Source organism: Chiloscyllium plagiosum, unplaced genomic scaffold (genome assembly GCF_037043375.1).
Source record: "Chiloscyllium plagiosum isolate Xiang-an unplaced genomic scaffold, Cpla_swu_hap1 HiC_scaffold_52, whole genome shotgun sequence".
In the NCBI taxonomy this organism is placed as follows: domain Eukaryota; kingdom Metazoa; phylum Chordata; class Chondrichthyes; order Orectolobiformes; family Hemiscylliidae; genus Chiloscyllium; species Chiloscyllium plagiosum.
In genome coordinates this window covers 1,381,434-1,408,531 of record NW_028270190.1, presented here as the reverse complement: position 1 = coordinate 1,408,531, position 27,098 = coordinate 1,381,434, and the positions used below count along the sequence as shown (strand labels likewise).

At 45.2% G+C, this 27,098-nt stretch overlaps 1 pseudogene; it reads right to left on the bottom strand.

Annotated features, from left to right (window-relative positions):
• Nucleotides 1-562: 562 nt before the first annotated feature.
• LOC148134732 (uncharacterized) lies at nt 563-27,098 on the bottom strand (annotated as a pseudogene).

Here is a 27,098-nt window from a genome sequence, read left to right as displayed (position 1 = left end):
CCTCTCCCTGTCGATCAAACCCTGTAACCCTGGCAACATCCTTGGAAATGGTTTCTGAACCCTTTCAAGTATTGTTGTCAAGCATATCTGTCTGCAGTGCTCAGCTGGGTTTCAATAAGGCGGAAATGAGGACTGCAGATGCTGGAGATTCGAATCAAGATTAGAGTGGTGCTGGAAAAGCACAGCAGGTCAGGCAGCATCCAAGGAGCAGGAAAATGGACGTTTCCGGCAGGAGCCCTTCCTCAGGTGTAAGACTGCTTAGAATAAGCTTGACACTGAAAACCTGGGACCAGAATTGGGTTGCATTTGCAGATGTGTTGATGGACAGGAAAAATACGTTGTGAGTGCAATTGATTTTGACTGTGAGGGTTTCATGAATTTATTGAGTGGATAATTGACTTTTTATCTCTGATTACATCTGGTATGATTCATTGAATGACAAGCAGATAGGATATCCGTGTAAGTTAGTAAATTCAGATTATTATACTGATTTGAAATGTGATAGATGTATTTGAACAGGCACGGCACCCCTTTACAGAAATTCCCAGATCCCTTATTATGTTTAATCAATTCTTGGAGCCTGTTCAATGCAGTATTCTGGTGCGGAGCATTCTCTACATATGAATAGGCTTTCTCCATCACACTTTCTGACATGAAACCCGGTATATTCTCCACTGCAGCCAGATTTTCCCGGATTTCCAGGTGTTGGCTCTGATCTGCATCATGTGCAAATATTTTACTGAAGACAAAATACTTGTGAATGTCTGGTTCAGTCCATATGTCCCGAAATGGGGAAATTTGCAAGGCAGGAATGATTTCACAATTCCCCCTGTTACTGAAACAGTGATCTACAGTGTGCTGTAGGTGGTGTAGAGAATGATACAGCCCACTGGCTGTTTATTGTGCTGGGTTCTGTTATTCAGCAGAGTTTTGAAAAGCTGAGCCGCGGTGCGGTTCCCGTTGATCTGGGCGGGGTTCAGCAATTTACTTTCTGGGCAACGACTGCCGCTGCTCAGGAAGACAGCGAGGTCATTTCCACCTGGGTAGTTCAGGACTACGTTCACATCATGGGTAATGAAAGGATGTATTGGTCTGCCGGGGTTCAAGTCTACATATCCGTTGGTCTTTCTGCACTGGGAAACAGGTAAAGCCAACAGGAAGGCGAAGTATTTTCTCCTATAATAGGTCACCTGGTGCCCAGCTTCTGTGCAGAAACTGAAAGAGGTAAAGTCAGGTTATCAATCAAGGAATAGTCTTTGGGTAAAACATTCTATTTGCAGTGTCAGTGCGCCTAGTTTGAGATGAGTTACTTGGAACAATGTTCATCATATTAAAGAAAACGTGAAACCCTGCAATTCACATTTCAAGTTCTTGCATGGGAAGGTCAATGTTGATTTACTTTGTATCCCTGTCCCAGTGTTATAGTAAATTCTGGGATCAGTGAGAGGTTTAAAGAGAGAATCAGGGTAATTGACAGAGAGCAGAACAATGTTACTTATTTTTGTACAAATCCTCCTGCAATGAATTAGAGAATGCCACAAGCCTTCTTGATAACTCGCTCTAACTTCACTTTAAGTTACTTTGACTGATGCACTACTTGATGCCGCATGATACACGGGATGGTTAGAAATAAATAGAGACGGGGAGAGAAAGAGAGAGAGAGAGAGAGAGAATGAGAGCTACAGGTGCAATCAGTGGGAGCTGGAGGTAGGGAGAATCCTGAAAGAATTGTTAAGCGGAAAAATGTTTGGGGCATACAGTGAAAAACAGAACAAAAGACTTGCAGACTGACAGGAAATGGAAATAATAGCAAAGGAGGCAGAGGGAGACAAAGGGAAACTGAGAGGTGAGTGAGATGATTCAGTAAACAGTAAAATGTTGCCAGTGTGGGGGGTTTGGACTTTCTCTTCAAAGCTCACTCCGATGTATTTCACTCTGTCTTTTACTTCGGGGTCAGCGAGTGCTATCGATTTCACTGTTAGAGATATGACCCCGGGAAATCTGGTAATAGTTTCCCTGGAAGTCCCTTCCTCTGGGAGTAATAAGCGTCCTAGTTAATGGGTTCAGACTTATTGACCACAGCTACAGAGCACTGCCTATACCTGCCGTGTCCTCACCATTTCTTACCAGCCTGCTCCAGGCAACCAGGCTTTGACTTGACCTCAGATTGAGCACAGCCCCCAGCTTACAGAGATGGTCAGGTAAGATCTGTTTCACTAACACTCACCGATTGACAATGCCAGTCAAGGCACGGTTATCCAGTACAGCCGCATCTGACATGGGGATTGTGAGCAGCACCAACAGGAACAGGCAGAGTGTCCACATTTTGAGATTTGTCAGCACCCTTTAACCGTACTGTAGGGAAAACACAGAAAAAATCTGAAAAGTATGAAAAAAAAACTTGTTCAATTCGTACTACATTGGCAAGAGCATGAAAGATATGCAGGGACAGACATGTCGGCAAACAGAAAATGTCTGTCTATCGTCCTAGGTGGTGCTTGCCCAGTAATTAAGCAGAAGTTCTGATTATCTCCCATGGGTATGATTTGCAGGTGAAGATTGGAAGGCAAAATGTCCTCTCCCAGAATCAAACGCCCGGTGCTTACCTGCTCGGAGGAAACTGGAAGGGGTAAAGTCAGGGTGTGAGTTAAGGGGCGGACTTTGGGTGAAACATTCTCTGTGCAATGTCAGTGGGCCAAGTTTGAGACGAGTTACTCAGAACAATGCCCATTATATTGGACACATCGTAAAAGTCAACAATTCACATTTCAACAATTTGCATCGGAAGGTCAATGTTGATTTATTGTATTTCCCTGTCCCAGTGTTGTAGTAAACCCTGCGATTAGCGAGAGGTTTAAAGAGAGAATCAGGTAATGTGACAGAGAGCAGAACATTGTTACTTATTGTTGGACAAATCCTCCTGCAATGAATCACAGAATGCCACTAGCCTTCTTCACTGTATCTTCATGTTAATGTCCTTTGACTGATGCCCTAATCGATGCCCCATGCCACACGTGGAGGGTGTAAATAGATAGACACGGGGAGAGAGATAGAGAGACAGAATGAGAGCTTCAGGAACAGTCAGCTGGAAGGGGACGTCAGAGAGTCATAGAGATATACAGCACGGAAACTGAACATTCTGTCTAACCGGTACATGCCGACCAGATATCCCACCCAAACTAGTTCCACCTGCCAGCAGCCAGCGCATATCCCTCCAAACCCTTCCTATTCGTATACCCATCGAGATACATTTTAAATGTTGCAGTTGTATTTGCCTCCACCACTTCCTTTGGTAGCTCATTCCATACTGGTACCAACCCCAGTGTGAAAAGAATTGCCACTTAGCTCTCTTTAATATCTTTCCCTCTCACCCTAACCGTATGACCTCTAGATCTGGACTCCCCCACCCCAGGAATATGAATTTGTCTACTTATCCTATCCATGTCCCTCATAATTTTATGAACATCGAAAAGGTCACCCCTCAGCCTCAGAAACTCCAGAGAAAACAGCCCCAACCTGTTCAGCATCTCCCTATAGCTCAAATCCTCCAACCCTGGGAACAGCTTTGTAAATCTTTTTTGAATCCTTTCACATTTCACAACATTTTTCCGATAGGAAGGAGACCAGAATTGCATGCAATATTCCAAAAGTGGCCGAACCAATGCCCTCTACAGCCGCAACATGACCTTCTATCTGTGTACTCAATCCTCTGACCAATAAAGAGAAGCATACCAAACACCTTCTTCACTATCCTATCTACCTGCAATTCCATTTCCAAGGAGCAATGAACCTGCACTCCAAGATCTCTTTGTTTAGCAATAGCGCTCGAACCGTGCCGTAAGGTGTACAAGTCCTGCTAAGATTTGCTTTCCCAAAATGCAGCACCACGCATTTATCTGATTTAAATTCCATCTGCCACTTCTCAGCCAATTGGCCAATCTGATGAAGATCCTGTTGTAATCTGAGGTAACCTTCTTTGCTGTCCACTACACTTTCAATTTTGGTGTCATCTGCAAACTTACTATCGATACCTCTTACACTCACATCCAAATCATTTATATAAATTACAAAAAGTAGTGGACACAGCGCCGATCCTTGCGGCACTCCACTGGTCACAGGACACAATCTGAAAATCAACCCTCCACCACCACCCTCTGTCTTCAAACTTTGAGCCAGTTATATGTCCTATTGGCTAGTTCTCAGTGTATTTCATCAGATCTAATCTAGCTAACTAGTCTCCCATGGGGAACCTTGTCGAACGCCTTACTGAAGTCCATATACAATTAGTAAGTTTGGAGAAGACACGAAAATTGGAGGTGTAGTAGAATGCGAAGAGCGTAACCTCAGATTACAACAGGATCTTGACCAGATGGGCCCATGGGCTGAGAAGTGGCAGATGGAGTTTAATTCAGATAAATGCGAGGTGCTGAATTTTGCGAAAGCAAATCTTAGCAGGACTTCACACTTAATAGTAATATTCTCGGGAGTGTTGCTGAAAATAGAGACCTTGGAATGCAGATTCATATCTGCTTGAAAGTGGAGGCGCAGGTAGATAGGATAGTGAAAAAGGCATTTGGTATGTTTTTTTATTGGTCAACGTATTGAGTACAGGAGTTGCGATGTCATGTTGCGGCTGTACAGGTCATTGTTGGAATATTGCGTGCAATTATGGTCTTCTTCCTATCAGAAAGAAGTTGTGAAACTTGAAAGAATTCAGGAAAGATTTACAACGATGTTGCCAGAGTTGGAGGAATTGAGCTACAGAAAGAGTCTGAACAGGCTGGGGCTGTTTTCCCTGGAGCGTTGGAGGCTGAGGGGTGATCTTACAGAGGTGTACAAAATTATGACGGGCATGGATAGGGTAAAGAGGCAAAGTCTTTTTCCTGGGTTCGGTGAGTCCAGAACTAGAGGGCATAGGTTTCGGGTGAGAGGGGAAAGGTACAAAAGTCTAGGGTACACTTGATCAGGTCCTGGGGGGATTTATTCACTTTTATATGTTTCAAGACATCCAGCACTTCCTCCTCTGTAATATGGACATTTTTCAAGATGTCATCATCTATTTCCCTACAGTCTATCTTTTCCATATCCTTTTCTACAGTAAATACTGGTGCAAAGTACTCGTTTAGTAACTCCCCCATTTTCTGCAGTTCCACACAAAGGCCACCTTGATGATCTTTGAGGGGCCCTATTCTCTCCTGAGTTATCCTTTTGTCTTTAATGTATTTGTAAAAATCCTTTGGATTCTCCTTAATTCTATTTGCAAAAGCTGTCTCATGTCCCCTTTTTGCCCTCCCGAGTTCCCTCTGAAGTATACTCCTACTGTCTTTATACTCTTCTAAGGATTGACTCTATCGGTTCTGTCTATACCTGACATATGCTTCCTTCTTTTTCTTAACCAAACCCTCAAATGTCCTCAGTCATCCAGCATTCCCTACACCTACCAGCCTTTCCTTTCACCCTAACAGGAATATTCTGGAAGAATTCAAATCCAGAAAAAGTTTGGGGCGTATGGACAAGGTGTAGAGCAACTAAAAAGCAAGGGAACGGAAGAAAGAGACAACGAGAAGAAAATGACTTGCAGACCAACAAGAAATAGGAATAATAGCGAAGGCGGCAGAAGGAGCCAAAGGGAAACTGAGAGGTGAGTGAGATGATTCAGTAAACAGTAAAATATTGCCTGTGTTTGGGATTTGGGCATTTTCTCCAAACCTCACTCCGATTTATTTCACTCTGTCCTTTATTTCGGGGTCAGTTGATGCAATCGATTTCACTCTCAGTGATGTGATCCCGGGAAATCTGGTGATAGTTTCCACACATTGTAATAAAGATCATGGGTATTTGATTGAGACTTATTTCCCACAGCTGCAGAGCACACCCTACACCTGCTGTGTTCTCTCCATTTATTACCAGGCTGTTCCAAGCAAACAGGCTCCGATTTGACCGCAGATTGAGCACAGCCCCCAGCTTACGAAGCTGGTCAGCAAAGGTCTGTTTCACTGACACTCACCGGTGAATAATGCCAATCAAGGCATGGTTATCCAGTACAGCCGCATCTGACATGGGGATTGTGAGCAGCACCAACAGGAACAGGCAGAGCGGCTGCATTTTGAGATTTGTCAGCACCCTTTAACTGTACTATAGCGAAAACACAGAAAAAACTGAGAAGTATGAAAAAAAAGCAACTTGATTAATTCATACGACATTGGCAAAAGAGTGACAGACATCTAGGGACACACACGTCGGCAAACAGAAAATGTCTCTCTACCGTCCTGGGTGGTACTTGCCCATTAATTAAGCAGAAGTTCTGGTTATCTCCGAGGGGCACGATTTACAGGTGAAGATTGGAGTTTCAGCCAGTAGTTATAGGACCGAGCCAAACTTTCAAAATAGTTGCAGTTGGTCCACGGCTCTCTTGGGGGGTAGGTGGAGGAGATGTTTAGGAGAAAGTAAGGATTGCAGATGCTGGATATCAGAGCTGAAAAATGTGTTGCTGGAATAGCGCAGCAGAGGAGGAGTCCAACTTCAGACTCCAAGTACAACAGGACCTTGAAAATGTCCACAATGATGTGTGCTTTAATAGTACCAATAAAGGATTTATATGTCCCACAGGATATTGCACAGGTTCCCAGTATTACGCACTGATCACAAACTGACCCTGGTGTAGGTCCAGTTATTCACAACACAGTTCAACAATTTGGATGGATGTATCAAGCATAAAATATCCAGGTTTGATGACTAGAAGGCACAGTCTTTAGGTGAGAGGAGAGAGATTTAAAAGGGGTCTGAGGGCAACATTATCGCACGGAGGCTGGTTCATGTGTGGATTGAACTTCCAGAGGAAGAGGCAGATGCAGGTACATTTAGACATTTAAAAGACATTTGGATTGAAACATGACTCGGAAATTTTCAGAGGGATACTGGCCAAATGCAGTGAATTAGAACCAGTTTAGTTTGGGAAACCTGCTGGGTATGGACGAGTTTCACAGATGGGTCTGTTTCCGTGCTGTATGAAGCTATGACTCTGTGGATGTCCTTGTCCAGAGGTCACTGAAATCCAAAATGAAGGCGCTGCAGGATAGTAGCATGTTAAAAAGACAAACGACATGTTGGCCTTCATTGTCCGAGGTTGGTGAGCCCACAACTGGAGGATTACGTACATTCTCGAGTGAGCATAAGAGGTATGGAGAGTAAGTTTGCAGATGACACAAAAATTGGAGGTCGAGTGCACAGCGAAGAATGTTACCTCAGATTGCAACAGGATCTTGATCAGATGGGCCAATGGGCTGAGAAGTGGTAGATGGAGTTTAATGTAGATAACTGTGAGGTGCTGCATTTTGGGACAGCAAGTCTTAGCAGGACTCATATACTTAATGGTAAGGTCCAAGGGAGTGTCGCTGAACAAAGAGACCTTGGAATGCAGGTTCGCAGCTCTTTGAAAATGGAGTCGTGGGTAGATAGGACAGTGAAGAAGGCATTTGTTATGCTTTCCTTTATTGGTCAGAGTGTTGAGTACATGAGTTGGGAGGTCATGTTGCAGCTTACATGACATCGGTTAGGCCTCTGTTGGAATATTGCGTGCAGTTCTGGTCTCCTTCCTATCGGGAAGATGTTGTGAAACTTGAAAGGGTTCAGAAAAGGTTTACAATATGTTGCCAGGGTTGAAGGATTTAAGCTATATGGAGAGGTTGAATAGGCTAGGGCTGTTTTCCCTGGAGAGTTGGAGGCTGAAGGGTGACCTTACAGAGATTTACAAAATCATAAGGGGCATGGATAAGGTAAATAGACAAAGTCTAAAAGTGGGCAAGTCCAGAACTAGAGGGCATATGTTTCAGGTGAGCGGGTAAAATAGACTAAAGCGGCAACTTTATCACGCAGAGGGTGGTACATGTATACAATGAGCTGTCAGAGGAAGTGGTGGAGGCTAGTACAATTGCAACATTGAAAAGGCATTTGGATGGGTATATGAATAGGAAGCGTTTGGACGTTTCTGGGCAGGATGCCTGGCAGGTAGGACGAGATTGGGTTGGGATATCTGGTCGGTATGGACGAGTTTCCGAGCTGTACATCTTAACGACTCTGTGACATTTCTTGAAGAGATACAGAACCTCTTAAAGATGCATGTTATCACACATTGATCTATCTGGGTTCCATCTCCACCTATTCACTCAGATCCCCCCTTTCCCCCAAACACATCCAACCCAGTCTTCAATATAAATACCACTTATTCCCTGATGAAGGGTCAACAGACTCGAAGTATTAACTCTGGTTTCTTCCCACAGATACTGCCAGTGATTCGCGGTTCACCGTATTCATTTCACAGACAGTTAGGGATGGATAATGGTGGTTAATTACCCAGTAAATACATCAAAGTGCAAAAGTTGTGGTTTTCCCACTGCTTCCTCGGAGGCTCGAAAACTGCACTCCCCTCCAGAGAGAAAGAGAGAGACAGGCTGAAGGACAGTGAGTGTTAGAGAAAAACAGACAGACACATACAAAAACAGTGAGCGAAAGAGACACAGTGATAATGAGAGAGACAGTTTGTGAGAGCGACAGAAAGAGAGATGGTGAGAGACAGTTAGAGAGAGGGAGAGACAATCAGACATGCAGAGTGGGAAAGAGTGCGAAAGAAGGACAGAGAAAGAGAAGCAGTGAGACAGAGACAGTTAAAGAGAGAAAGTGACACAGAGAGTGTGAGAAGCAGAGAGGGAAAGAGTGAGAAAGAGATGGCGAGACTGAGGCAGACAGGGAGTGAGAGACAGACAGAGACAGAGAATGTGTGTGGGAGAGAGAGGGAGTTAGTGAGCGACTAAGGGGCAGTGAGAGAGAGACAGTGAGAGAGTGCTAGAAGAAGAGAGGCAGAAAAAAGAAGAAGCAAGAGACATAGATGGGGAAAGAACAAGAAAGAAGGACAGAGAGCGCGACAGCAAGAGATCAAAAGTGTCTGGGTGCGGGAGAGAGAGAAGCAGTGTGAGAGAGAGGTAACGTGAAGGACAGAGAGCCTGAGAGATAGAGCGAGTCAGAGACAGAGTAGAAACAGAGAGATACAGAAGGAAGGAAAGATAGAGAGACATGAGAGAGGGGGGTGAAGCAAGAAAGAGAAACAGAAAGAGAGACATGAGAGGGAGAAAGCAAGAAAGAGGAACAGAAATAGACACTGAGAGAGCATGTATGTCAAAAGGAGATACTGTGAGGGAGAAAGCGAAGATAATGTGAGAGAGGGGAAGTGACAGGGACAGTGAGAGACACAGAAAGAGAGAGTGGGAGACAGTAACAGAGAAAGACTCACAGTGTGTGTGAGAGAGGCGGAGTGGGAGAGATTCAGTGAGGGAGAGAGAGACACAGAGAAAATGAAGGAGTGAGAGCCAGTTAGACAGAGAGATGGCGAGTTACTACGACAGAAAGAGCGAGAGGGAGAGACAGTGACGGAGATAAAGAGACAGAAAGCATGAAAGAGAGAGAGAATGAGAGTGACACAGGAAAAGAAGGAGAAAGAGGGACAGAGTGAGATGGATAGTGAGAAAGAGAGACAGGTTAAGAGAGAAACTGTTTAAAAGAGAAAGAGAGAGAGACAAGAGACAGAGATACTGTGAAGGACAGAGAGAGAGGAATTCAGAAACGGAGAGAGGCACAGAGAGAGACACAACGAAAGAGAGACATAGAACATAGAACATAGAACATAGAACAATACAGCACAGAACAGGCCCTTCGGCCCACGATGTTGTGCCGAACTTCTAACCTAGATTAAGTACCCATCCATGTACCTATCCAAATGCCGCTTAAAGGTCGCCAATGATTCCGACTCTACTACTCCCACGGGCAGCGCATTCCATGCCCCCACCACTCTCTGGGTAAAGAACCCACCCCTGACATCTCCCCTATACCTTCCACCCTTCACCTTAAATTTATGTCCCCTTGTAACACTCTGTTGTTCCCGGGGAAAAAGTTTCTGACTGTCTACTCTATCTATTTCTCTGATCATCTTATAAACCTCTATCAAGTCACCCCTCATCCTTCGCCGTTCCAACGAGAAAAGGCCGAGAACTCTCAACCTATCCTCGTACGACTTCCTCTCCATTCCAGGCATGAGAGATAGAGCGGGGGTAAAAACAATGACTGCAGATGATGGACACCAGATTCTGGATTAGTGGTGCTGGAAGAGCACAGCAGTTCAGGCAGCAGCCAAGGAGCTTCGAAATCGACGTTTCGGGCAAAAGCCCTTCATCTGGCCTTCATCCTGGGCTTTTGCCCGAAATGTCGATTTCGAAGCTCCTTGGATGCTGCCTGAACTGCTGTGCTCTTCCAACACCACTAATCCAGATAGAGCAGGGGAACGAGCCAGAAAAAGGAACAGAGAGAGTCAGAGAGATTCATTGAGGGAGACAACAAAACAGTGAGAGTGAAAAGAAGATTGACAAGAAACAGTGAGAAAGAGAGAGACATTGAGAGAGAGAGAGAGAGACAGACAGAGAGAGAGAGTGGGAGAGAGAGAGACATTGGGAGAGGAAGAGAGAGAGACAGTGTCAGAGACAGAGAGACAGACAGAGTGCGAGAGAGAGAGAGAATCAGTGACAGAGAAAGAGACAGACGGAGAGAGACACTGAGACAGAAAGAGTGAGCGAGAGAGAGGGACAATGATAGCGAGAGGGAGGAAGAGTGGGAGACAGTCAGAGAGAGAGAAAGAGAGAGAGAGAGAAGGAGCAATCTTACCAAATGAAGAGAAACAGACAGAGAGAAGCATAAAAAAGAGTCACCAACCTGAACCATCTCTACTCTGAACCAGTTAATGACTCTGCCCTTGAGTCCTCAACTTACGTCACTGTCCCTGTTGGGCCTCTCCTTTTGATACAGTCAGGTAATTACATCTTACAAAACAATCATTGTGGCAAAACGAACCGCAACATGTCCATCCATCTCTTAGGTCAACAGGGATAGAATGCAAAGTGTTAAAACAATTTGATTCCATTTGCATGTTCCTTTGCTTGAAATTAATTTAATGCCAATGCACCAGTGTCTTGTTCCAAACTCTGCTCACGGTGAGACATTTATACAGCAACCATCAACTCAATGTGTGTGTTTAATGAAATAACTTCCACTTGTTTTTTTAACGAGGTAAATAGTTTTGCATGCAATACTTACTGTCACAAGCAGCACTTCATCTGAGGAAATACTTTTATGTTGATCTCTCCACTGACAGCATACCCTTCCATCATAAGCTCCGCGATAATTAGCACTTTACTCAAAGACACAACTCAGCTGACATCTGGCAATTGGACAATCTGGCAGTGAAGCATTGCTTCCCCACTGCTGCTGAAAAAGTGACAGTCTGCATACTCTGTATTCTTTAGATCAGACTGGTGCTGGAAAAGCACAGCAGGTCAGGCAGCATCCAAGGAGCATGAAAATCGACGTTTCGGGCAAAAGCCCTTCATCAGGAATAGAGGCAGGAAGCCTCCAAGGTGGAGCGATAAAGGGGGGGGGGGGGAGGAGGCTGGGGAGAAGGTAAAAAAGAGTACAATAGGTGAATGGGAGTGGGGATGAAGGCGATAGGTCAGAGAGGAAGGTGGGGTAAGGTAGCAAAGAGTGCAATAGGTGAATGGGGTGGGAATGGAGGCGATAGGTCAGAGGGGAGTGTGGAGCAGATAGGTGGGAAGGGAGATTGACAGGTAGGACAGGTCATGAGGACATTGCTGAGCTGGAACTGGGGTAAGGTGGGGGAATCTGTAGTCTGCTTTGTTAGCAACTAATTCAAAGATTGTAACTATTTTATCATTTGAAACAAATTTAAGTTCCAATCATGAGCAAAAGCTCAACAAAATTTAATCATGGAATCCAGGGGAAGATAAAGATTGTTGTTAATTAATGAAAGTAGTGTATAAAGCTGATGTTGGGTGGGATGGGTGTATTGTGGTGCAGTGGGAATGAACAGTTTGGTTTATAAATGCTGCTGTTAAACCCCAGGCCTGGGGATTCAGAACACATTTTTAAATTCAGTACAGTAGGACGAAAAAAATACATTAAGAGAAAAAACAACATGAAATTAAACCAGTGATAGAGATGTAATTGTTTGAAAAAGCGTTCTACAGAAAAAGCAAAAGCTGATCAGAAAAGACAAATATGTACCAGATTGGCAGCGAAAGATCATGATCACTGCAACCAATATTCTGAGGATTCCGAATGTTGATCTTCAGATTCTAGGATTATATTAATTTCCCAGTACTACTTCTGTTCACTAATGACCAATTCATCGATCTGCTCATTTTCACTAAGACATTGCTTCTCTTTATTATTGAGAAGTGGAGTGATTGTTCCTCTCTGAAGACAGACCCAAAATATCATCCTTATTTCTCTGTTATTCATACCGTCACAATTGCAGGTTTCCTTGCCTCTGCCACTTGTTGCTGCATATCTGTCTTTTATGATTACCTTTTAGTTTATCTTGAGAAAGCTGTTAAAACACTTGTTTTTGTCTCTCACTAGCTTACTTTCATGTTGTTATTCTCCTCTTAATGCATTATTTCGATTAAACGTGCTTTACTGAATTCGAAAGTGTTCCGAATCCCCAGAAGCAGGGTTTAACGTCAGCTTTTTATATGGATTTTTAGAAAAACTAACCTTTTTTTCTAATCAACCTCTTCGGAGATGTTAACACACACCTCTGGAGCATGGGTTGGGACACTGCCACTGACCATAATTCTCCCCTCCCACCCAACATCAGCTTTATACACGTCTTCCTTTAATTAACAACATTTTTTACCTTCCCCTGGATTCCATGATCAGATCGTGTTGAGCTATTGCTCATGACTGGAACTTAAATTTGTTACAAATGATGCAACAGTTAAAGTCTTTGATTTAAATGCAAGCGAACCAGACTTCAGAGTATACAGACTGTCACATTATCAGGAGCAGTGGGGAAGAAATGCTTCACTGTCAGGTTGTCCACTTGCAAGATGTCAGCTGTTTTTTGTCTTTGAGTAAAGTGCACCTTATCGCTGATATTGTGTGGGAAGGTAACGCTTCCAGTGGAGTGATCAGCACGAAAGTATTTCCTCAGATGAAGTACATGCTTCTGACAGCAGCATTGCACACAAAATCCTATTTCTGTCATTATAAAAAAGAGTAGACTTTATTTAATGAAACACTCACATTGAATTGTTGGATGCTGCATAAATGTCCCGCCTCGAGAAGAGTCTGGAACCAGCCGCGAGAATGTCGTCCTCAAATGGGTCCGAAGCAAACGAACATGCAAATAGAATCTAATTGCTTTTACACTTTGCATACTATCCCTATTGACTTAAGAGATGGGTGAATGTGCTGTGGTTCATTTGGCCAAGAGCTTGTTTTGCAAGTTGTACTAAGTTGGAGGAAGGCAAATTTTGATGGTATTTGGCAAGAATATTCAATATTTGATTGGTAGCAGTTATTCGCAGGTGAAGGAACAGCTAACAATGGGAAGCTGCCAAACATGAGATAATCAGAATACAGAACCAAGATGAAATACAGGGCTGATAGGTGTTAGGTGGGGTAAAAATTCCCATTAGACACCCTGGACTAAAACCCTCTAGACTTGGACATGGGTTTGTGGAATTTACATTTAAACGAAGAGTCACTGAGTTCTCTGGCTAAGACAGAGTAGGCAATGAGCAAGCCTAGGGGCAGCGGTCTGGAACAGGGGTAAGATAAAGGAAGGCCTCCACAAATGTCTCAGCTAAAAGACAGTGAAGGAGAAAGTGAGGGCTGCAGATGCTTGCGATCAGAGTCGAAACGTTTGGTGCTGGAAAAGCACAGCAGTTCAGGCAATGTCCGAGAAACAGGAGAGTCGACGTTTCGGCCATATGCCCATCATCAGGAATGTGGGACGGGGGGAAAGGAGCTGAAAAATAAACGGGGGGTTTGGTGGCGAGGCTGGGGGTGGTATCTGGGAAGGTGATAGGTAGATGCAGGTGTGGGAGAGGGTGTTAGGTCGGAGTGGAGGGTGCAGTGCATAGTTTGGAAGGAAGATGGACAGATAGGACACCTCAAGAGTACGGTTCCGAGTTGTAGGGTTGGTTCTGGGGTGAGGTTGGGTGGAGAGGAGATGAGGAGACTGGTGAATTCGATGTTGATGCCATGTGGTCGGAGGGTCCTAAGTTGGAAGATGAGGCGTTCTTCTTCCAGACGTTGAGACACTTGGATTTAGTAGTGGAGGAGGCTCAAGACCTGCATGTTCATAGTGGAGTGGGAGCGGGAATTGAAGTGTTCAGTCACAGAGCATTGGGTTTGTTTCGTGCGTGTGTACCAGCGATGTTCCCTGAAATGATCTGCGTGTTAGTGTCCTATCTCCCAATGTCACGGAGACCATATCAGGTGCAACGGACACAGTAGATGAGTTGTTCAGATGCGCAGGAAAATCTCGGCCAGATATGGAAGGATCCTTTCGACCTTGGTCGGAGGTGAGGGGGAGGTGTGGGTGCAGGTTTTACACCTCTTGTGGTCAGAAGGGAACGTGCCGGGAGTACAGTGTGGATTGGTGGGAAGTGTAGACTTAACCAGTGAGTCACAGAGGGAACAATATCTGCTTCCAAATTCACTCTGTGACTCCCTGGTGATATCCACTCCACCACAACCCCCCCCCCCCCACCCCACCATCACCCTGCAGCTTCCCCTGCCACCGCACGAAATGTAAAACATGCACACACACCTCCCTGCTCACCTCTGGCCAAGGCCCCAAAGCAACCTACCACATCTGGCAGAGATGTTTCTGCACATCCAACCACCTAATCTGAAAGGGGTGTTTCAGGGAAAATCTCTGGGACACACGCACCAAACAACCCCACTGCCCTGTGGCCAAGTCCTGGTCCTCCTCCACCGCCAAATCCAAGACCCCGACGTCTGGAAGCAGAACACTTCATCTTCTACCTTGCGACCCTCAAACCACATGGCATCAACATCAACTTCATTAGTTTCCTCATTTGCCCTCCACCCCACCTCATCCCTGATCCAACCCTTCAACTCAGCACCACCCTCATGAACTGTGCTACATGTTCATCTTTCTTCCCACCTTTCACTCCACCCTCTACTCCGACCTATCACCATCATCACCCCGCCATTATCTACCAATCACCTTTCCAGCTACCTTCACACAACCCCACTCTCACGCTCCTATTTATCTTTCAGCACCCTTCCCCAGCCCCCTATTCCTGATGAAGGGATTGTGCCTCAAATATCGACTCTCCTGCTCTTCGGATGCTGCCTGACTTGCTGTGCCCTCCCAGCACCACACTTTAAAAGACAATAAGCACCAGCCTGCAGACCAAACAACATAGACATTCTGCAGCTTGCAAAATTACACAACCATTCAACTTTTAATTATTTGCTTGAATGCAGAGGTACTGAGTATTCCACGCCTTTTTACGACATACAAATCTGTTTGTCTTAAATGGGAAGGCCATCAAACTATCAGCAACATCTTAACCTACACACATCGAAGAGAAATAATGGACATTTAAAACTATGGTTCACCCACTGACTTTAATTGGAGAACCATTCACACTCATCGAATAATCAGGAAGCTCATTCAGCCCCGAGAGGAGGGACAATAGCTCAATGATCCAATCCAGATTTGGCGAGAGATTCTGGAAACCTCCAGCCAGTATAAGTGGGGAACCCTGATCTCTGGGGTTTGTTGAATAAGTGGTCTGGCTCGCATCAAGGAAATCGGCTACAGCCAGTCACAGACTCAGGAAAAGAAGGAGAGTGAGCAATCTTCACATCCACAACCCTCAATGTACTGGTGAGATGTGACTGGAGAGCCGAGAGACCAACTGGGGGTAGTGCCAGGGACATCCACCACTCTCCAAACCAACAGAAGCCACTCTGGGGATTGGAAGAAGGTTATCGAGACCCTCTGTCCCAGCTCAGTATGAGAGGAGAGGAAGGGTGCGTTTCAGGGCTGACGGTGTAGGGCAGGGCCCAGGGAAGCGAAACCCGAGAGGACCCCAGGATTCGTGTTTATTCTCTCTCTCTCTCCTTTCCCCTGTCACCCAGTAATTAACAGCTCTCTGTAAGTCAAAATCCACTGTGCCAAGTTAGAGCCTTAAGGGTGAACTTGGGAGTTAACAGCTGTGAGACAAGTCTCAATTCACTTGATGCCTCGCACTGACTGTTCTGAATATTTATTTTCTTGTCAATGTTTTAATACAAACGGAGTTTCCTCTGCCTCTGAAGCATCTCCCTCCTGTGTTTTTCACCACACCACATCTCACCACATAAGCCCAGTGTCAGAATCAAGGAGCTATTGAATAATAAACTGACCCTCTCTCCCTGCATAGGTGCAGGGAGTGCTGGGGGACTGGAGAAGGTCAAGTTTTAGTCATGTTCAAGAAGGCAACATACGTCAGGAATAGACAGCAGGGATTGAGTGTATGCCTTGAAGAGTATAAAGGCAGTACAAGTATATTTAAGAGGGAATTCTGGAGGGCCAAAAGGGGACATGGGATAACTTTGGCAATAGGGTTTAAGAGAATGCAAAGGAATTTTACAAATACATTGAGAAGATAGAGGTAATGGGAGAGAGAATAGGGCCACTCTAAGATCAGCCTATGTTTAGAATTGCAGGAGATGGGGAGATAATAAATGAATATTTTGCCTCAGTGTTCACTTTGGAAAAGGATATGAAAAACTAGAGATTTGGAAAAATAAATGGCGACATCTTGAATAATGTCCACATGACAGATGGAGACGGTGCTGGATGTTTTAAATCACGGAAACGATGATGAACACCCGGGACGTGATCAGGTGTACCCTAGAACTCTATGGGAAGCTGTGAAGTAATTTCTGGGCCACTTGCTGAGATGTTTGTATTATCGATAGCCATAGGTGAGGTAGCGGAAAACTGGAGGTTGGCTAACGTGGATGGGAAAGACTGAAAGGAAAACCAATGGGGAGCTATAGACCGCTGAGTCCGATATCAGTAGTGTGAAGTTTGTTGGAGTGAATCCTGATGGACAGCACTTACATGCATTGGGTAACGCAAGGACTGGTTCTGGATAGGCAATATGGCGTTGTTCATGGGAATTCGTGTCGCACTGACTTGGTCTTTTGAAGAATTTTTGAAGAGGATTGATGAAAGCAGAGTGGTGGTCGTGAACTATATGGACTTCAATAAGGCACTTGACAAGGTTCCTCATGGTAGACTGTTTAACAAGGTTGGATAACGTGAAATAATGGGTGAACTAGTCACTTCGATGTCGAATTGGCTGAAAGAGAAGAGACAGAGGGTGTTAGTGGATCGGTCTGGAGGTCTATAAACAGCGGTGTCCCACAAGGATCGGTGCTGGGTCCAATGTGTTTTCTCAGTTATATAAATGACTTGGATGTGAACATAGGAGGCACAGTTACTAAGTCGCAGATTTCACCAAAATTGGAGGTGCAGTGGATAGCGAAGAAGCTTCCCTCAGGTTACAACAGAAGCTTGATCAGATGGACCAGTAAACTGAGGAGTGGCAGATGGAGTTTAATTTAGGAAAATGTAAGGTGCTGCACTTTGGGAAGGCAAATCAAAACAGGACTTAGACACTGTAGGGTAAGGTCCTGGGAGGTGTTACTGAGCATAGAGACTTTGGATTGCAGGTTCATAGTTCCTTGATAGTGGCGTTGCAGGTACTCAGGATAGTGAAGAAGCCATTTGGTATGCCTTCCTTTGTTGGCCAGAACATTGAGTAAGGGAGGTGGGCATTGTGCTGCGGCTGTATCGGACATAGGTTAGACTATGTTTGGAATACTGTGTTCATTTCTGGTCTTCCTGCTGTAGGAAGGATATCATGCAACTTGAAAACATTCAGAAAAGATTTCCAAAGACGTTTCCAGGGTTGGAGTGTTTGAGCTATTGGGAGAGGCAGAATAGTCTGGGGCTTTTTTCCCTGGAGTATCGGAGGCTGATGGATGACTTTACAGAAGTTTATAAAATTATGAGGGGCATGGATAGGTTGAAGAGCTAAAGACTTTTCCCCGGTGTTGGGGGAATTCCAGAACTCCTCATTATGGAAGGTTTAACAAGTGTCTGGCCTGAAAATCAACTTCCAGCTGACATGTTTAATGTTTGGATGTTGCTGAGAGAGGCAATCTCTGGGATCTTGCTGTGCCATCTCTAAAAATGTCTTGCTCTGTCTTTTAATTGATCCCATCTCTGTTATCCCAGGGAATTAATATTCACTTGGAAAATCCAAAGATAGAGAGAGTTTGGGGCAAGGTCAACTTGAACAAGAGCTTCCTCCAAGAGGGCACACAGTCCTGAGGCCTATTCCACAGGCCGCACTCCGTGGGGCCCCACCTCAGTCGTGTCTCTTTATTTCCCCAAAGAGTGGATGCCTCTGTTGGACCCTTTTTTTAAACAGGCCTCTGGTTAACTGGGTCCTGTAAGATTGTGGCCCTGTCATTTTAATACAGGTTTGAAGCCTGGGGTTAAAGGGAAAAGGGCTTTGAATTTGACACAAACTTGTTAATACCCCAAGTCCCCACCCCCAGCAAGTGTCTGAGAGACAGGACATCCCAAAGAGGAAATTGAAACACTAAATGTCGACCTGTCTCTGAAAGACTTTTTATAATGTCAGAGTAATAATGTGTGAATGTTCACATTGATATTGGGAGTGAGAGAGAGAGACTTGTAAACGTGAGAGAGGCAGGAGAAAGGGAGGGAGAGGCATTTGAGATTGTGAAATAGCAGTTATGTCAGTGCCTGTAGTTGCAACAAAGATTGAACTTTTAAACAGCTGCCAACAGAAAAATGGAGCTGACCTTGCTGCTGACACGTTGCTGCCTGTGAAATCCTGCTGTGCTCTGACAGCCTGTGGCAATGCTATCGAAGCAACGACTGTTCTGATAAACCCATAGCTTTAAGTCTGCCCGATGGATCTGGGATTGAAATTCCCGAACTTTTTTCACAATTTGATCGCACTTGGGTTTGCTGAGGGATGTTTTGTATGAAGGAATGACCGCTTGCTGTGTAATTTGTTTGAAAATCTCCCCCTGTTTCCAGTTCCAATCATCTCTTTCTCTCCCACTCTCTGCACCCACCCCTTTCAGGAATTGCTGTTTTGAAACTACGACAGGATAAGAAATCCTTCCCTTGGACAAACCTTTCCTCCAGAGGGGATGGGCGGGATCGGCCTGTATGTCCTTGGGAGAGTGGGAGGGGGAGTTGAAGTGTTCAGCTACAGGTCAGTTGGGTTTGTTTGCTGCGTGTGTCCCAGAGACGTTCCCTGAAACAATCTGCAAGACGGTGTCCGTTCTCCGAATGTAGCAGAAACCACATCGGGTGGAACGGACACAATAGATGAGGTGTTTGGATGCGCAGAAAAATCTCTGCCGGATGTGGAACGATCCTTTGAGGCCTTGGTCGGACGTGAGCGGGGAGATGTGGGCGCAGGTTTTAACCTCTTGCGGCGGCAGGGGAAGGTACCAGGAATGGAGTATGTGTTGGAGGGGAGCGTGAACTTAAAATCAGTGAGTCTCGGAGAGAACAGTCTCTGCAGACTGCTTCCACATTCTCTCCATGACTTCCTGGTGAGGTCAACGTCCCCACTAACCCCCTCCTCCACTCCTGGCACCTTGCCCTGTCACCGAACAAAGTGTAAAACCTGCAGCCCCACCTCCCTGTACAAGGCCCCAATGGACCCTTTCCCATCTGGCAGAGATTTTCCTGCACATCCACCCACCTCATCTACTGTCTGTTGCTCTTGCTGGTGTCTCCCCTACATTGTGGACGCAGGACGCTAACTTGAGGAATGTTTCAGTGAACATCTCTTGGACACACGCACCAAACAACCCCAACGCCCTGCAGCTGAGCACATCAATTCCCCCTAACACTCCGCCAAAGACATGCAAGTACTCGGCCACCTCCACAACCAAATCCAAGCCACCCGATGTCTGGAGGAAAAAAAAACATTTTTAGAAGATACTTTTAGAAAATAATGACAAGAAGTGTTGGCGCAGGCTTGGAGGGTGGAAGTGCAAGTTCCTGTGCTGTGTTGTTCTGTTTTCTCGAATCCAAGGCCTGAGCAATCTGCAGCTCCATGAGTTTGATCTATAATTTGTCCACAGAGTGAATGTCAATACCCCTTCCACGGTAGGAGAGAGAGGGAGAGCTATTTGAGTTTGTGAAACAGCAGTAATGTTAGATTCTGGCATTAGAGCAAATAATTAACACTTGATCAGCATTGCAGAGGAGAAAAGAATCAGATGATGTGGCAACTGCTACATGCTTCCATATGGGATCTTGCTGTGCATCAACTGTCACCAGGCTACCTTTCGAGGCAGTGAGTCTTCTCATCAGCTAAAACTTCATAGTGTAAAGGTTTCAAAATTGTCTGGCCTGAAAATTCAACTTTCACCTGACATGTTTAATGTTTGGATGTTACTAGGAGAGGAAATACCTGGAAATCTTGCTGTGCCATCCATCTGAGCGTTTTTTTCTCCGTCTTTTAATTGACCCTGTCTCTTTTATCCCAGGGAATTATTATTCGCTTGGAACATCCAAAGAGAGAGAGAGAGAGTTTTGGACAAGGTGAACTTTGGACAAGAGCATCCTCCAAGATTGGCACACAGTCCTGAGGCCTATTCCACAGGCCGCACTCTGTGGGACCCCACCTCAGTTGTGTCTCTTTATTCCCCAAAGACTGGTTTAATCTGCTGGACCCTGTTTTTTTAACAGGCCTCTGGTTAACTGGGTCCTGTCAGATTGAGGTCCTGTCATTTTAAAACAGGTTTGAAGCCTGGGGTTAAAGTAACCAAGGTCTTCGGATTTGACACAAACTTGTTAACCCCCATGTCCCCACCCGCAGCGGGTGTCTGAGAGACAGAACTTCCCAAAGAGGAAATTAAAACGCTAAATTTCAAACTGACTTTTAAAGACTTTTTCTAAAGTAATGATGTGTGAATATTCAAATTGACAGTGGAAGTGAGAAAGAGACTTCTGAAAGAGAGAGAGGAAGGAGAAAGAGAGAGAGGGAAGGAGGGAGAGGCATTTGAAATTGTGAAATAACAATTATGTCAGTGCGTGTAGTTGCAACAAATATTGAACTTTTAATCAGCCCCTATCAGAAATATCGAGCTAATCTTGCTGCTGACATGTTGCTGCCTGTGAGATCCTGTTGTGCTCTGATACCGTTTTGATAAACTAATCGTTTTAAGGCTGCCCAATGGTTCTTGGATTGAAATCCCCAAACTTTTCTCCCAATTTGATCATACTTGGGTTTTCTGATGGGTGTTTTATGTGAAGGAATGACATCTTGCTGTGTAATTTATTTGAAAATCACCCCCCCCTTTTCCAGTTCCTATAATCTTTTTCTCTCTCACTCTCTCCACGCACCCCTTGCAGGAATTGCTATTTTGAGACTACGACAGGACAAGAAATCCTTCCCTTAGACAGAAGCTTCCTCGAGAGGGGAGGGGCGGACATCAGCCTGAGGCCTATTCGACAGGCTAAACCCCATTGTGCCGTGTGAGTTGTGTCTATTTGTTAGCCCGAGGTTTAATTTCCTCTGGGATACCCTGGATTTTTAAGGGTCTCTGGTTAACTGAGATTGATTGTGGCTCTGCCATTTTAAAGCAAGTTTTAAGCCTGAGGTTAAAATAACCAGGGCCTTGGGATTTGACACAACCATGTTCAGTGTCTGACACACAGGAGGAAATTAAAAGCCTGAATGTGAAATTCTCCTCAAAGGCTTGGTGTAATGTCAGAGTAACATGTGATGTGTCGGCAGGGATGGACGAGATACGGATAAAGACAGAGAGGGAGAGGGATAGAGAGAGAGAGAGTTATATCTGGGAGTCACACTGAACCCAGGAAAATCCCAAGAGGTCCGGCCAGTTTTGTGTTTGGTGTAGATTTAGGGACAGAGAATCTTCGAGGCTCCTGAGGGGTCAATGTTTAATATTTTCAAACTGCACTGATATACATTACAAAGTTTTAAAAAGCCTTAAAAGCAAACAGGGAATGATCAAGCTTTCCTGTGCTAGAATTAACATGACAATGTTGAGGGAGATCCAACGAAGTTCATGTCCTGACACTGACATCTCAATGGGACAGACAGCTTTCTGGGAGGGGACTGAGAGACATTGCAATGTATCCTGCTCACTGGGGTGGAGACAGTGAACCCCTCAAGGAGAATAAATCTTCAGTAGAATATGACAATGTAATTCTCAACGCATGTAATTTCTCTCTCTGTCGTAAGAGACAGCAGCTCCCTCTGGTTGAGATTGTCTGTGTGGGGGGAGACAGAGAGAGAGATACAGACAGAGCTAAATAGAACTATACGTGCGTTGAGAGAGAGAGGGTTAAACGCACCAAATAGAGTCACAGAGTCATGGAGCCGTTCAGTACAGAAACAGACCCTTCAGTCCCACTCGTCTATTAAGACCAAATATCATCAATTAATCCAGTTCCATTTGCTCACATTTCGCGAATTTGCTCCCAAACTCTTCCTATTGAAATACCCATCCAGGTGTCTTTTAAGTGTTACAGTACACACATCCACCACTTTCTCTGGCAGCGCATTTCAGACACACACCACCATCTTCGTGAATAGTTTGCCCCTTAAATCTCTTCCAATTCTTTCCCCTCTCCTTAAACCTATACCCTCCAGTTCTGGAATCACCTGCACAGGGGAAAAGTCTTTACTTCTTCATCCTATCCATGCCCCTCATAATTTTATAAATTTCTGTAAGGTTACCCCTCAGCCTCCGATGCTCCAAGGGAAATAGCCCCACTCGATTCAGCTTCTATCGAAAGCTGAAACTCTCCAACACTGGCAACATATTTATAAATCTTGTCAGAACCCCTTCAAATCTCACAGCATCATTCCTACAGCAGGAAGACCAGAAGTGAAAACAGCATTCTAAACGTGGCCAAACCCATGTCCTGTGCAGCCAAAACATGACCTTCTGATCAATACAGGAAAGTATACCAAATGCCTTCTTCACTATCCTGCCTCCCTGCAATTCCATTATCAAGGACTATGAACCTGTACTCCAAAGTCTCTTTGTTCAGCAATATCCACGGGACCATTCCATAAAGTGTACAAGTCCTGCCCTAATTTGCCTTCCCAAAATGCAGCACTTTACATTTATCTAAATTAAAATCCGTCTGCCACTCCTCAGCCCAGTGGCCCATCTGATCAAGATCCTGTTGTACTCTGAGGTTAGCTTCTTCGCTGTCGACTGCACCTCCAACTTTATTACCATCTTCCAGTTAAGAACTATGCCTCTTATATACACATCCAAGTCATTTATGTAACTGACAGAACACAGTGGGCCCAGCACCGATCCTTGTGCGAAACCGCTGGTCATGGGCCTCCAGTCTGAAAAATAACCATCCACCCTCTTTGAGCCAATTCTACAGTGAAATGGCTAGTCCTCCCGATATTCCACATGATCTTAATTTGCTAAACAGTTTACCATGAGGAACCTTGTCAAGTGCCTCACTGAAGTCCATATAGATCACGTCCACTGCTCTGCTTTCATAGATTCATAGAGATGTACAGCATGGAAACAGACTCTTCGGCCCAACCCGTCCCTGCCGACCAGATATCCCAACCCAATCTAGTCCCCCCTGCCAGCACCCGGCCCATATCCCTCCAAACCCCCTCTCCTATTCATGTACCCATCCAGATGCCTTTTAAATGCTGTAATTTTAACAGCATCCACCACTTACTCTGGCCGCTCATTCCATACACACACCACCCTCTGTGAGAAAACGTTGCCCCTTCGGTCACTTTTATATCTTTCACCTCTCACCCTAAACCTTTCCCCTCTAGTTCTGGGCTCCCCTACACAAAGGAAAATACCTTGTCTATTTCTCCTATCCATTCTCCTCATGATTTTATAAAATTCTACGCGGTCACCCCTCAGCCTCTGACACTCCAGGGAAAACAGCCCCAGCCTATTCAGCCTCTCCCTGTCGCTCAAATCTTCCAATCCTGGCAACATCCTTGTAATGTTTCTGATCCCTTTCAGGTTTCTGAACATCCTTCCAATAGAAGGGAGACCAGAATTGCACAAAGTATTCCAAGAGTGGCCTAACCAATGTCCTGTACAGCTGCAATATGATCACCCACTCCTATACTTAATACTCTGTCCAATGAAGGAAAGCATACCAAACGCCTTCTCATCAAACCTCTTCAAAACATCAAGTCAGTCAGACACGAAATCGCATACACAAAGCCAAATTGTCTGTCCCGAATCGGTTGTCGTCCTGTCTCGCCAATGTGCAGGAGACACCACCAAGAGCAAAAGACACAGTAGATGAGGTGTTTGGATGCACAAAACAATCGTTGCCAGATGTGGAAGGATCCTTTGGTGCCTTGGACAGGGGTGAGCAGGAAGGTGTGGGTGCAAGTTTTACACTTCATGCGGTGGCAGATGAAGGTGCAGGGAGTGACGGGTCGGTTGGTGGGGGGGCGTGGACCTCACCAGGGAGTCACGGAGTGAATGTGGAAGCCGTCCACAGAGATTATTCCAAAAGTAATTGCCTGGTTAGTTCCACAAACCTCATCAACCCACCTTCCACTTCGACATCTTCCCTTATCGCTGCAAGCTGTGTAAAACCTGCATCCACACCTCCCCCCTTACCTCTGACAAAGGCCCCAAAGGATCATTCCACATCTGGCAGAGATATTTCTGTGCATCCGAACAACTCATCTATTGTGTCCGTTGCACCCGAAGTGGTCTCTTCTACATTTGGAGACAGGACACCGTCTTGTGGATTGTTTCAGGAAACATCTCTGTGACACCAAACAAACCCGACTACCCTGTGGCTGAACACTTCAACTCCCACTCTGACAGTCCCAAGGGCATGCAAGGGCTGGGACGCCACCACTACCAAATCCAAGCCACACAATGCCTGGAGGAGGAACGCCTCATCTTCCACCTTAGGACCCTCCGACCACGCGAAATTAACATCGACTTCACCAGTTTCCTCATCTCTCCCATCTGCACTTCATCCCAGAACAAACCTCCAACTCAGCAACGGCCACTTGACGTGTCCTAACTGTCCATCTTCCTTCCCAACAATCCGCTCTACACTCCCCTCCGACCTATCACCCTCTCCCCACCTGCATTTACCCATCACCTTCCCAGCTACCTTCCCCAGCCCCACCACCAACCCCCCAGTTTATCTTTCAGCTCCCTTTCCCCCGCCCCACATTCCTGATGATGGACTGTTGGCCGAAATGCTGAGTTTCCTGCTTCTCGGATGTTGCCTGACCTGCTGTGCTTTTCCAGCGCCACACTTTTCCACTCTGATTGCCAGCATCCACAGCCCTCACTTGCTCCTTCACTGTCTTTTAGCTGAGGCATTTGTGGGGCCTCCCTTTATCTTACCCCTGTTCCAGACTACTGCCCCTGAACTTGCATATTGCCTTGTCTGTCTCAGCCAGAGAGCTCACTGACTCTTAGTTTAAATGTGAATTCCCCATCTCATGTCCCAATTTCAGAGGGTTTTAGTCCAGGGTGTCTAATGGAATGTTTAATCCACCTTACACCTACCCGCCCTGTATTCCACCTTACTTCTGTACTCTGATTATCTCATTTTTGACGGCTTCCCATTTTTTAGCTGTTCATTTACCTGCGGGTATCTGCTGCCAATCAGCTATTAAATGTTCTTGGCAAGTACCATCAAAATTTGCCATCCTCCAATTTAGTACAACTTGCAAAACAATCTCATGGCCAAACGAACCACAGCACATTCACCCATCTCTAAGGTCAACAGTGGTAAATGCAAAGTGCAAATACAATTTGATTCCATTTGCATGTCCTTTGCTTCGGACCTATTTGATGACTACATTCTCGTGGCTGGTTCCAGACGCTCCTCTTGGCGAGACATTTATTCAGCATCCAACAATTCAATGTGCGTATGTTTAATTAAATAAACTCTGCTCTTTTTTTAAATGAGGTAAACAGGGTTTTGTGTCCAATGCTACTGTCAGAAGCGAGTACTTCATCTGAAGAAATACTTTTATGTTGATCTCTCCACTGGAAGCATATCCTTCCCTCATAAGATCAGCGATAATGTCCACTTTACTCAAAGACACAACCCAGCTGACATTGTTCCCAGCCCAGCACTACAGCAGCAGCTGGCCCGGGAATCTAATTCCTTACTCCTGTGTGAAGCTGTTTCAGTGTCAATTGTTGCTGCAGATACCAAATAATCTCTCTCTGTCTATCCCTCTCTCTCTACACACACATGTACATCAATCTGTCTGTCCCTCTCTCTCCCACCCACACCCCGGCACACACCCCCACCACAGACAATCTCTACCAGACAGAGAGAGCTGCTCTCTCTCTCGACAGAGAGAGAAATAACATGAGAATTAATTTGACATATTCTTCTGCAGATTTATTCTCGATGAGGGGTTTACTGTCTCCACCCCAGAGTGTCAGACACATTGCAATGTCTCTCAATCCCCTCCCAGGGAGCTGCCTGTCCTGTTGAGATGTTAATGTCAGGATTAAACTTCGTTGGATCTCCGTGAACATTGTCATGTTAACTCTAGCACAGGAAAGCTTGATCATTCCTTCTTTCCTTTTAAACATTTAAACATTTTTATGCTTTCTAATGGTTAGCTGTGCAGTTTGAAAACAGTAAACAATGACACCTCAGTAGCCTCGAAGAACTGGTCAGACCGTGGGGATATTTGCTGAGGTTCCCTCTTGGGATTTTCCTGATGTCAGTGTGACTGCCAACTATAACTCTCTCTCTCTACCCCTCTCTCTCTCTGTCTTTATCCTGTCTCGTCCATCCTGCCCACACACCACACATTACTCTGACATTATACCAAGTTTTTAAGGAGAGTTTCACATTCAGGGTTTTAATTTCTTCTTTTTGGAGTCCAGTGTGTCAGATACTTAACATGCTTGTGTCAAATCCCAAGGTCCTGGTTATTTAACCACAGGCTTCAAACTAGCATTAAAATGACAGAGCCACAATCAATCTCAGTTAACAAGAGACCTTTAAAAATCGAGGGCATCCCAGAGGAAATCAAACCTCAGGCTAACAAATAGACACAACTTACACGGACCCCATGGGATGCGGCCTGTTGAATAGGCCTCAGGCTGATGTCCGACAT